Raw genomic sequence first — 11,690 nt, forward strand, 5'->3', positions numbered from 1 at the left:
CACAGTAGCCATGTAATGGCCATACAGTTGTAAGACAGCAAAGGCTTTTAAGAAGCAGTTCTAGCTTGCAGGAAGGCAAGGCCACCAGGAGCAAACAGAGCATCCTCCACAGCCCTCCCTGGGGAGGCAGCACCCGGCCCAGCGCAGAGCCTGCAGGCCACATGCTGCAGCACAAACTGCAGGGGAGGCTGCGTCCCCATCGCTGCGGATGGGGCAGGACCTCCTCCTGGTGCAGAAGTGCCTCGCTCCCACGGTACCTTTTCAATCTGCTGCTGACAGACCTTGTACCTCGTTGTGCGGGTTGTCAGACATGAGCTAGGCAAAGCCCTTGCTCCTGGGGAGCTGCACACAGCCAATCCACCCTGYGCCATGGGATGTGATGCTCTGCAGAGAGCCAGGCGCTCACTTCATGCCCATCTGTCTCCAAACTAGAGCTACAGAGGATAGACCAGGTAGGGCTCCTGTCCTCCATCCCAAACTGGCTAAAAAAGCAGCAAACTGCACAGGCTGGCTGGGCTAGCGCCGAGCATGGCCCTGTGCAGTGACAGGAGCTTTATATCCCTCTCGTGCTGCCGTGCGTGCAGCCCTGGCCAGGGAGGAGGCCTGTGCTGCCTTCTCCGCGCTGCCAAACCACATTGTCAACTGCTTCACCACTGCCTGTGAATCTTAATCCCGCAGGCCGTATAAAAYCAGCAGGAATTGCACCGTCTTTGAGGCGCAAAGCGGAATATCAGAGAGGCGCTACCATCTCCTGCGTCTCCGAGAGGCAGTTGCAGGGGCTGTCAGAGGTTAGTACTGATAGTACTTAGCTCGTTTTGGCAGCCAGCCGAAGCAAGTGATCCTTGCATGCCCTTACGTCCTAACAAATCGCATCCGATTTCTCACCCGGCTCCTCGAGCRCGGAGCAGGGAGCTGCACGGGTCGATGCTCCCGTAGCACCTCACGGCTTTTGCACTCGGAAGGCTGCCCAAAAAGTCACCACCCTCGTTACCCACGCGGATCAGGAGCGGGGTTTTAATCTCCACAGCACCTCCTACACTTCCCACTGCACATTGGGTTTTGAKCTTCACTCTGAGAATCCATCTCTCAAAAGTCAAGCTCGGCTGCAAGCGTCAGGCTACAGGATCGAGACCAAACAAAACCACCAATTTCACGTTGTTTCAGTGCAAAACTATAAATCACCTCTCTCTTGGCTTGACTCTAGGCCAAAGCTCAGCTGAAAGGTTCATGAACCTTAAGGAATCTTTTGACAAGCTTGATCTGAGGTTCAAATTTGTAACAAAACCTCCAAACCAGTTAAGTGWTAGTAGCTCTGTGCAATTTGGGTTTTGTTGTTAGCATTTCATGCAGCTCTGGGACATAGTTACACCAGCCTAAACCAAGTTCCTCCTTAAAGTCCACAGAACTGGCCTGGATTTATGTCGGTGTAAGGAGTAAGGGGAAAAAAAATTAACCCAACCCAGAAAAAGGGTTATTTTTATTCCTTGGCTTCTGTTTTGCTAGAATCCACCCAATAAAAGTTCCCAGCCTCAGTCCAGACTGTAGAAATGCAAATGCCAGTAGAGCATAAACCTTAGCGTATGTCTGTAGGAATTCATGTAAATCAACAGGGTTACTGCATCTGTGCTAAGCTGCTCTGTCTCATGCCTGAGCTGAGCAAGCTAAATAAAAACCAAGGGAACTCAAGGAGTTGCCCATTGCTGGGAGCAGACCTCTTCCCTCCATTTCAAATTTATTAGTACTTTTAGAGGCTTCACTGAAAAGGGCCATTTTCTGGGCTGTTATTTGAAATAAGGACTCTTGCTGATGACAGAAGCCCCAAACTTGGGGGACTTTTAGGGAGCCTTAAAACAGCTCCCCTAGCCTTTGCAGGGCTGTGAGGGGCTCTTGGAGGTCACGACACAGCAACACACACAGCTGCTTTTGTGCAGAGCCCCAGGTCTGACAAGACAAATCAAGTCCATGCTCTGGAAGGAAAGTGCTAAGGGGCTCCAGGGACACAGTTCTCCACCCTCACTATCTATATAGCATAATATCTACAACAGTGGCTCAACGTCAAAGCTTCAAATGGGAAAAGAAGTGATGCAAGCTGCCAAAGCTAAACCCATTTGCTCCCTTCTGTCCCGTGAGAATCCAACTGGAYGCTTGTCAACTCAGCAGGTCCAGATGGACCCTTGTCCTTTGGGGCAGGGTGACTTCTCCSAGGCCTCCTGCCTGCACCACAAAGGAGAGAAACCACAGAACCGAGAGCCTGGTGCACAGAGGCTCTAGCAGAGCACAGCAGGTCAGATGGAGATCTCCATTCCTCTGCGGTAACATCAGTCCTTTCAACAGAGCCCCTCCAGATGCGCCAGAGCGGTGTTCGGCCTGGCACCAGTTACTCTCCATCCCCATGCCAAGCGCTTCCCGCAGCAAGACAAACAGCAGGATTTCCCTGTGTTTGCTTATTTTGAAAAGTTTCTTATTGCAAAGGTTAAAGTCCTGGCAGGAAGCTGGAGCTGTTTATTTACCCGTGCGCTTGCAGCAGCCCCAGAGGTGTAATGCAAGRAGCGCTCATCTGCCTGCTCCCCCTCTGCACCCGAGCAGGGCCCTTGCTCTCCTCCAAGGCTGGCAGGAGGCCCTCCTTTCACAACTCATTTAGTACCCAGAAAACCACTGGCTGTCCTAGTCTAAGCCTAACATGCCATCCTCTGCCCTTTTCTAATCCCATTCCTTCTCCTGAAGCCCAAGTAYTTCCATGGACTCTCCACACATCTGGGAGAGAGTTTCCTATGAGGCAACTCGGCCATTTCTTTGGCTCTCATTATCTTCTCACTAGCACTGCTGAGAAGGCATCTAGGCTCTCTGCCCTTCCTGCAAGGCTCTTCAGCTCTTAAAAGGAAAATCCCTCACTCCTTAGCAGCATCTTGCTTATCATTCTGTGCAGATGCATTGAGGGCCAACCATTTGTCCACATAARAAAACCCATCAAGTTGCTACCTCATATACAGAACCATTCTACGTCTGATCATGCTCATCTCAGTGTCATCTGTCACATTCATAATGATGAATATCATCATTAACATGACTTGCTGAGGAGGACCTGGGGAYGCTGGTCATGCCATCTTGAGCTGGGTCCCTCCACCCTGGGCAAGCCTGGAGCAGATGTCTACTGGGTCTCCAACAATAACTGTGCTGCATTGGGCTCTCTTTTGGTTGTATCCCTCAGGTATGTTCTTCCTGGCAGTACTGCTAGGGTGGATGAGCTGACATGACTGAGGGCCTGGGATGTCCAACCATTTCATACAGGTGCTGCCAGCCCCACATGGAATCAGATGCTCCTGAGAGCATGAGATTAAGTCTTATGTCGCTGTACAATACCTGCCAATGCAGGTGCACTCAGTGCAAACTCAGTGCATGGGCACATCACTTGCAGCCAGGAGCAACCAGCACCCAATCCCTAAGTCACAAGCAGTTGCACATCTCCTGCCTATTCCAGGACTTTTCTTTGGGAAAGCAGATCACGATCCAGACTGAAAATGGGCTCCTAAGACTTGGATATAGGCTTGAGGTCTACAGGAGCTTAGCTCTATGCTTTGGTTCTTTTTTAAGTACAAGGAGGGAGTATCCATATTAGGTATTTGTATTTATATCACAGCTTTTAAACAAAATACAATAGTAAATAAAGATATTATCTTTCATCTGGACAGACAGGGAAGTCTTGGTTGGAAGACAGGGCCAGAATACAGGGAGAAGACAAGAAGTCAGGAAAGAAGTCAGACTGGAGACAAGCTATAACATACCTGTGAAAGGTACATCCAGGGCAAGCCTCCTATGGCCTGAGCCTGACATGCACCCAGGAGACAAGTTGCCTACGGAATCAATCCAAGCAATCCATCCAGTGAATGAGCAGCCTACAGCTTAGGACTGARGTCTTGAAGCACAGGAAATTCCATCTCCATGTGAGGAAGAACTTCTTCACTGTGAGGGTGASAGAGCCCTGGCACAGGCTGCCCAGGGAGGCTGTGCAGTCTCCTTCTCTGGAGGTCTCTAAAACCCGCCTGGATGCGACTGGGTGCCCGCTGCTGAAGCAGGAGGGTTGGACTGAATGATCTGTGAAGGTCTCTTCCAACCTCAACCACTCTGTGTGATTCTGTGATTCTCTGCAGAAGCAGAGCTGGAGGCAGGCCCACCTACAGCATAGCTCAGAAAAGGGGAAATTGCCCATCTCTGAGCTTAAATAGAGCTCCTGGGCCATGGCAGGGGGCGTGGGGGGTCCCAGGTGAGCGTGKTCAGGGCAATCAAGGCCCACTGGTGCTTTCAGGGTAGACACCTTTTCCCTCTGTGTGTCACATGGCACAGGAATAAAACCTGAGTTTCCAGAAATCTTTTTTTCCTTCATTTATGGCTGTGTACTGGTGTCCAGAAGGTGATTTCATGAGCTTCCTGTCCGGCAGGGGCCTCCCACTGTAGCAGGAACGCCAAGCATTCCCCACCATGGGCCAAGATTCCCCCATCAGTTTTTCTGGCAGAAATTGGGGAAAACGATCCCTGAATTCGAGAGAGGAACTCCAGGTTGAATCCATGGCAGCAGACACCGGGATTTGGCCCCTGACTACTACACATAAGGGGAGAGAACCCATTTGGGAATGCAGAATTATTCAAATTGGAGACAAGCTACATTTTATCTTATTGGAATGAGTTTGGGGGTGATGTAATCACTCAATATGCTTGTACGTTTGGGATCAGGAAGAGGTGCTGTTTATCATGAGCTGACAAGTCAAGGAAGGATGCGAGAAAATGATGTGGGACTTCCCATACAGGCCTTGCTGGAGCTCTGAACCGAGACGTGACTGGAAGCCGTAAGGATTAATGGCCCCTTTGCTGCTGTTCGAGGCGCGAATGAATGAAATTCTGTTCCCATTACAAAGGAATGCCATTAATTCAAGGAGAGATAGTCCAGATTTTTCTCCAGTGCGATGAAAGCAAAATTTGGCCCTTGATCTTGCAAAGAAAATGCTTGCCGAGCAGGTTTTGAAGGGCTTATTCCCATTCCTCTTCTGATATGATTGCGTTTGTCTCTATAGAAATGTTTTTCTCTGATAAATACAGAAAGAAAAAGAGAAAAGCAGCCAGACAGGGGACAGACTGGTCGGGAGGACAGGGAAACAAGCGGAGCAGAGGACAAGCAGTAGGGAGCAATGCCAAGACACAGGGAGCTGCTCCTCTCCAGGTAGCACCAGGGGCGAGGAGCCCGCAGCATCCCCTGCCACTTCCTTGGCTGGAATTTATAAGTAAACACCAAGCGTGACTGAAACTCCTTCTACTCACTGGCAGCCCCTGCTCGCCGATAAGTGGGATTGGGTGCGGGAGAGAGCCGAGCGGCTCCCTGTTTGCTCACATCGCATTCCTCTTCAGTGCAGGTTTCGGGATGCTGGGGGAAAGCACAGAGTGGCTCCACAAAGGGATGTGGGCCCCAACCTCGAATGTGTCTGTCTGTCAAATTAAGGTATTAAGATTATCCTGCATGCTGCCATCTGCAAGCCTTGTTATCCCCGAGCTCCACGCTCATGGCGCTGGTGCAGATACAAGTCTCCAAACCTGGGGTGCTGCAAGACCCCATACCCAGCTGAAGACAAGCCACCAGCAGCTTCTGCTCAGAGTCTTTAACCTGCCACTTGGCTCCCCGTTGCATCATGAAACTTTGCTGTCTATCACCCAGAACAGTGGCGGATTGCAGCCCAAAGCTATGCACTGAGCAGGACCGTGTCTGCCATCTGAGGCCTGCCAGGAGTTCCTGCCCGCTGGCAGGATGTGGTGGCAGGGCAGTCTACAAGCAGAAGCAGCAGATGTTTGCGAAAAAAAAGAAAAAAAAAAAAAAGAGGCAACAATCCAGATTTTGGCTGATATAAACACAATACCAGCACAGATTACAACTGAAGGAAAGACAAAAACATCCCAAAGACATAAAACATCAGGCCCCTTGGAGAAGCTCCAGGCTACATGCACCAAAACCCTTCAGTCTCAGGGAAATGAATGTTTAACCTATTTTCAATCTCTCTTGCAGCCTGGGCATCAAGGATGTGTACTGGACTCTGAATGAGAGGATCGAATCATTCCCAATATTTTCTAGCCCTTTAAATATAGGCTAGAAAAATAATTGTAGTCCTAAAGAGGCCACACACGGTCTCATCCTCCCCATATTTCCCACGGCTTTTCCCTTTTGCCCAGGGACACGGCTGCCTTGCAGCCCTGCWGACACCATGGTGTCCTGGAGCAGCATCACACCAGTGCCCTCGTGGTCAGGGGGACTCCCTCGTGCCAACACCTAGGGCTGAATTTGGTCCTTCACCTCTGCAACCTGCCCTGCTTGGTCAAATTGGCACCAAGGTGGACCATGGTGGAGCAGTGGGGACCCCTTGGCCTCGACAAAACTCGGTGTCCCTGGGATTGCCCCCAGCACAGGAGCTGCTACTTACCCCAGGATCTGCTCTGGACCCTGCTGGGTCCCACACTGATACTGTGGGCAGCAGTGCAGCTCATGTCCAAGGTGCTCCAGCCCTGCACCATGAAACACACTGCCTTGTTCTTCTCCAGTCTCCACGGATGTGATCCTTTAGGAAAGGGTGAGATGGGCACAGGAGGACTTTGCCAGCCATCCTGGCCAGCACAGAACTCTGGCGTGTGATCAGGAGAGGACAGAGGTGCAGGACTGTGCATGGAGAAAGTAGGAGAAGGGAAGATGACATGTCTGAGCTGTTTAGACATTAGAAATTCCTCTCTCCTCACCCCCTTCATTCCCCAGCCCTAATTACTGCAGAGCTGCAGGATACCAGCCTGGTGGGGCTGGATCCAGGGGTTAGGCCAGACTCAGGTCCAGCCACGCTCCCAAGACAGCATTGATGTATTTTGACAGGACTTAAGGACACCTGCTACTTTTGGMGATTTTTCTCGTTTGCTGGTGAACTACTGAGCAAGCATGTGTGTGTTGACAGGGGCAGGTATCACTTGAGGGTGTTGAGGAGGGAGCAGGAGGGAAATCTCCAGAGAATATTTCAGGAAAGATTTTTCTTGGCTGCTTGTCCTGCAAAGACAAGCTTTGTAGGGCTTTGTAGGGGAAGGTCAAGGATCTTGTATCATGGTGGCTGGGCCTAGCTTGCTTGTTCTAGCTTCTCTTACAATTCCTTACTATATTTTTTTTAACAGGGCTTTAAAGCCAATTAGTAGCTTTARTTTATGGAGACCACACACATGCCCAAAGCTTGTGTTTATACTGGATGGCCTCCATCTTGGCTTTCTGTCTATCCCTAGGAAGCTTCCAGGACTTCATCTTCCCTTGCCCAGCCCTGCAGCCATGGGCAGGGAGAGGATTCACGAGCCAAAGAATTAAGAAAAAAATGGAGATACCAACCTTTCCCATCCATCCCCCATCACCATAGAGAGAAACACCTCAAACTGAAGAGAGCGCTTGCCCCATGTCTAAGAAAGATGGGTTTGGCTAAGTTGAATTCAGTGGGAAAAAAAGGAGTTTCAGATTTTGTTTAGTTCTGCAAATGCAGTACAGAGAGAGGGAGAAACTGCTTTTGGGTCTCATGGACTGCAGTTGAGATCTCTGYATCAACCCAGGACAGGCTGTACCTGAACAGGCCTGGTAGTTTTGTTGGATTTGCTTCAAGCAAAAATTATTTAAAAAAATGGTACTGAATGTTTATTTACCATCTAGTTCTGATTCCTTGCTCCAATAATCACCACCTGTCTTCTCCTCACTTTCTGTCCTGGTTTCCATAGTCTTCCCACCTGAGGGACCACCAACACAGTAATAGTCAASTCCAGATCTGGCTCTCAAAACCATTGTTTTCCTAATTAGGGTGTATTCCTAATTAAGGTGACACTGTGAGATGGCTCTTGAGCAGCTGGCAGCCAGCAGGTCTGAACTTTACCTCGCTCCACGGGAAYTGGGCTTGAAAAATTAGCAGCAGGCTTGAACTTGGGCAGGTCTTTGGTGGCAGTAAGTGAGAGCTCAGCAAGGGTTGAAAGAAGTTTCTCAGCCTACGAGCCACCAGTTCCTCCCATGTGGTGTTATAGAGCAGGATTCACTCTGTCAAGAGCTGGTGGGGTGATGTAGAGCCATGTTGACCAGATCTCTCCATGAGTTTCCAAACATCTTACACACACACACACATATATACACGCACATGTATGTATGTAGCTGCTGTTTTGCAACCAACGGGAKTGAATGCTCTTCTCAGCCTTGATGGCTCCATGCTGACATTCATTGGAGCTTTTCTTAACAGATATTAGAGGAAAAGCCAGGAATTCAATATGCAGTGAAGGCGCTTGCTTTCTTCTCAAAGTACTCCCTCTGCTCCCCAGGAGGTTTTCTCCAGGTCAGAGTGGTGGGATCGTGTGAGGAGGGCTGCAATGCTCATTCTCTCTTGGTGTTGAGGCCTCTCTGCCTGGCTGCTTTCATGTGCTAAAGGCAAAACAGAAACACACCTGATCTGTGAACCTTGGATGGGCCCTTTCACTACCTCAAAGTAATTGACAGAATCTCTGTTTACATCCTCTCTTTGCTCCAAAGCCTGAACTCTCTCGCCAAGTCCAGTTCTCCTCACATCTGCGCTTTCAAAGAGTTGGGAGGTCTCAAGACCAGTCAGTCCAGGAGTTTGGGCTCTGACATCTGGTTCAGCCTTGTCTATGAGTCACTTGGGGAGCTTGGGAAAGTCACGTAACTATTTCTAGCCAGTGCAGCTGACTGCTYGAGCAGTGTGAGTCTCACCCTGGAAGGTCCCAGCTGGCCACCCTTCCCCTGTGCAACCTCACCTCCAAGCAGATGCCAAGTGACTTGAGCTCTTCTGATGGAAAGGACCTTGAAAATGCCCCTAAGTCTGAGGGCACACAGCAGGAATATCATTGTCCTGGCACTCCAGTGGCCCTGTGCCAGCCCTAGAATGGGAATACACAGAGATACTCCATGTAGCATCAGCTGTCCCAAAATGAGCATCTGGCACAGAAATAGCTGTATGGCCTCCATGGTTCAAACATCTCCTTCATGCCATGCCATCCTGTAGCATCTACCTGCCTTGGGGACCACCAACACCGATGGGATTGCTTCCTTCTGCCCTGTGGTCTACTGCATCCCATTACTGCAGAGCTATTTCAATGATTTTATTGTATTTGCTTCTCGGGACCAAAGTCTACTCGCAGCCTCCCTGGCGTTGAGCGGGAGAAATACCGCCAGTCCCAGCTTTACGCCAAGGTTAACTGAGCGGAGCCTGGCCCCGTGTGTGTTAATTGTTCACAGACTCATTACTGCCCTTCCCGGGCTTTGTTGTTTCCTTGGAAGGGCTTGGGGGCGGCTGGAAGCTGTGTACCTTGTGTGAGCTGGGTCCCAACCAGAAAAGCGCTGCAGGAATCAGAGCTGGCAGCTCCCAGCCAGGGGTTGTTGCAGGGGATTTTGTTCCACCGCCTCTGCTGGGTCTTTGTTTTTCCGTCTCCATCCAATGAAATAAACACTTTCACATGTCGCAAAGTCCTCCGGATGGAGCTTGGGAGCTTTGTTTTTGCTTTCCATGCCCTTGCAGAGAGGCTGCAGCCCGCCGGCCTCCCCACCAGCCGCCTTTCCCTGGAGTGCCAACCCCAGCCTCCCGCAGTGGGACCTCCGTGTTTCTGTTCCTAAGGGCATTGTAGCACTTTTCCCTGAGGGCCTGGTGTCCTCGAAGGAGGTTCTTTTTGCCAAGGCAAAGCCTGGAGATTGTGGACCAGTGTGCGTGTCCATCCCTGCAGTGTTGGGCCGGGAGCAGTCCGACATCCAGCCAAAACTATGAGGGGGATGGAGGAGCCAGAGCACAGATGGAGCGGGGGGGGCCTTGCCAGGGGTCCCCCCGTCCTCCTAAAAGCCATGGGACCGCAGCTGCCTGCCCTCGACTCTTCAGCCGAGCAGGAGGCTTCATGCCCCTGGGATCCATCCGGACCTTTCCCAAAGACCCTCCTCCACGTTCCGGCAGGGCCAGAGGCAGGATGGAGACGAGGGAGAGGGGGGCGAGGGGAGGAAGCCTGTCTAGCCCCAGTGTTTCTCCTCATAGACGTGGCAGTCCCCGCGCACGCTGCAGGCTCCAGCCCTGGCAAGAGCCGCTGAGCCGGTTTTCACGTTTCCTGCCTTCCCCCTCAGACAGCTCTTGGACAACCAAGCCCTGGACGGCGGCAGCCCACGCTGCCGGGTGGGTCCTCACCTGCCTCTGCGGCGGAGATGGTGGGGAGACCTGGGGGGCTCTGCCCCTTTGGGGACCTGTAAATGTCTCTGAAGCGAGCGTCATGTGCGCAGCACGAGACAGGAGCAGAGAGCAGGGGCAAGCCAGCACCGGGAACGGGCGTGGGGAAAATGGGAGGCGCTCTCGGTGCCGCTCCTCAGGCCGGCCGGCCCTCCTCGGAGCGTTTGGGGGAGCTCGTGGGGCTGGGGGGACGCCAGCGAGGGGAGACGCTCGGCAGGCCGGGCTGCTCGGCCCGCCGCGTCCTTCGCTCGCTCCTCAGGGAGAGCCTGGGGCTTGTTTGGGCCTCCCTGAGCCCGCAGCATCCTGGTTGCCGGCGTCACACAGCCTGGATGTGGCTCTGCTCCCCCGAGGAAGCTCCTGCCCCTCTGTCCTTCCCTATAGATCCCAGMGCAGAGAGGACACGCAGGAGCCGTGGTCAAAACTGAGGCCTCTGCTGGGGGGCATCCCCATGGATCCAGTCTCTGTGGGACTGTCCTCTGGTGCTGTCACCCCCYGGCTAGGCTGTATCTTCTGCTTCCATGCCGGATTTCTGCCCAGATAGTGCTGGTGTGTGCTGGGCCAGATGGAAGTCTGCAAGAGAATTCATGTGACCATCCACCATGGGTCATGGACTAGGCCACCCTCTCCAGCCTCCACATCTGTTCTCCAGACAGGTCAAGGTCTAAGCTGCTCGCTCCCTGTGCTGTAAAAGAAAGGMGGAAATTGTCCAAGAAGCTGAGCTTAGTAGGGCCTGGCAGGTTCTGGGTCCTTTGCTGCATCTGAAGATGAATAGTTGTACCTATTTTGGGGAGAGGACTATTGTAGAATTAGGGGATCCCCAGAGATGGGACCTGGTTATCACATAGTACCTCTGTATCAAGGAGGAGAYGGTGTCCCAACAGGGGGGTTCACAAGAAAAAGGCTGGGCTGGGCAGATGGGGAAAGAAACGGGCCAAAGTCACAGGCAGAACATCTGAAAGCCTGGTCCTTATTTGGGYACTCAGACTTGGAGTCAAATTTCTTGGAAAAACACAGATTTCAAAGCTTCTCCACGAGGCATAACGGGCCGTGGCCCAGGTGGAAGCCTGCTGCTCCTCTGCTTTCCTCCACATCCCCGAATCTGGCAGATGCCACCGGCAAGCTGCAAAGAACAGCGGGAACCTCACGTCCCTCTGGCGCTCGCAGACCGGCTGCCGCGGCCGCACGTGGGGCCGCTGCACCRCGGTTCTCCCAGGGCCACCGGCCGGTGCTTCCCTGCCGCTCCCGGGGAGTTTCGGCTCCGCTTCTTTGGTTCAGTAAATAAAACGGAGTGTATAAATAAATAGAAAGAAAAATATCCCCGTGCAAACACGTAGCAAATCAAAATGACCTTCCTGTGAATGAAGGGGAAGAAAAGGGTGTTTCCCTCCCTGGAAATCTCAAGAGCTTCCAAAAATAGTGTCCRGCGCAGCCAAGGCGGAC

Source organism: Nothoprocta perdicaria, unplaced genomic scaffold, assembly GCF_003342845.1.
Source record: "Nothoprocta perdicaria isolate Ctin4 unplaced genomic scaffold, notPer1 scaffold_3, whole genome shotgun sequence".
In the NCBI taxonomy this organism is placed as follows: Eukaryota; Metazoa; Chordata; class Aves; order Tinamiformes; family Tinamidae; genus Nothoprocta; species Nothoprocta perdicaria.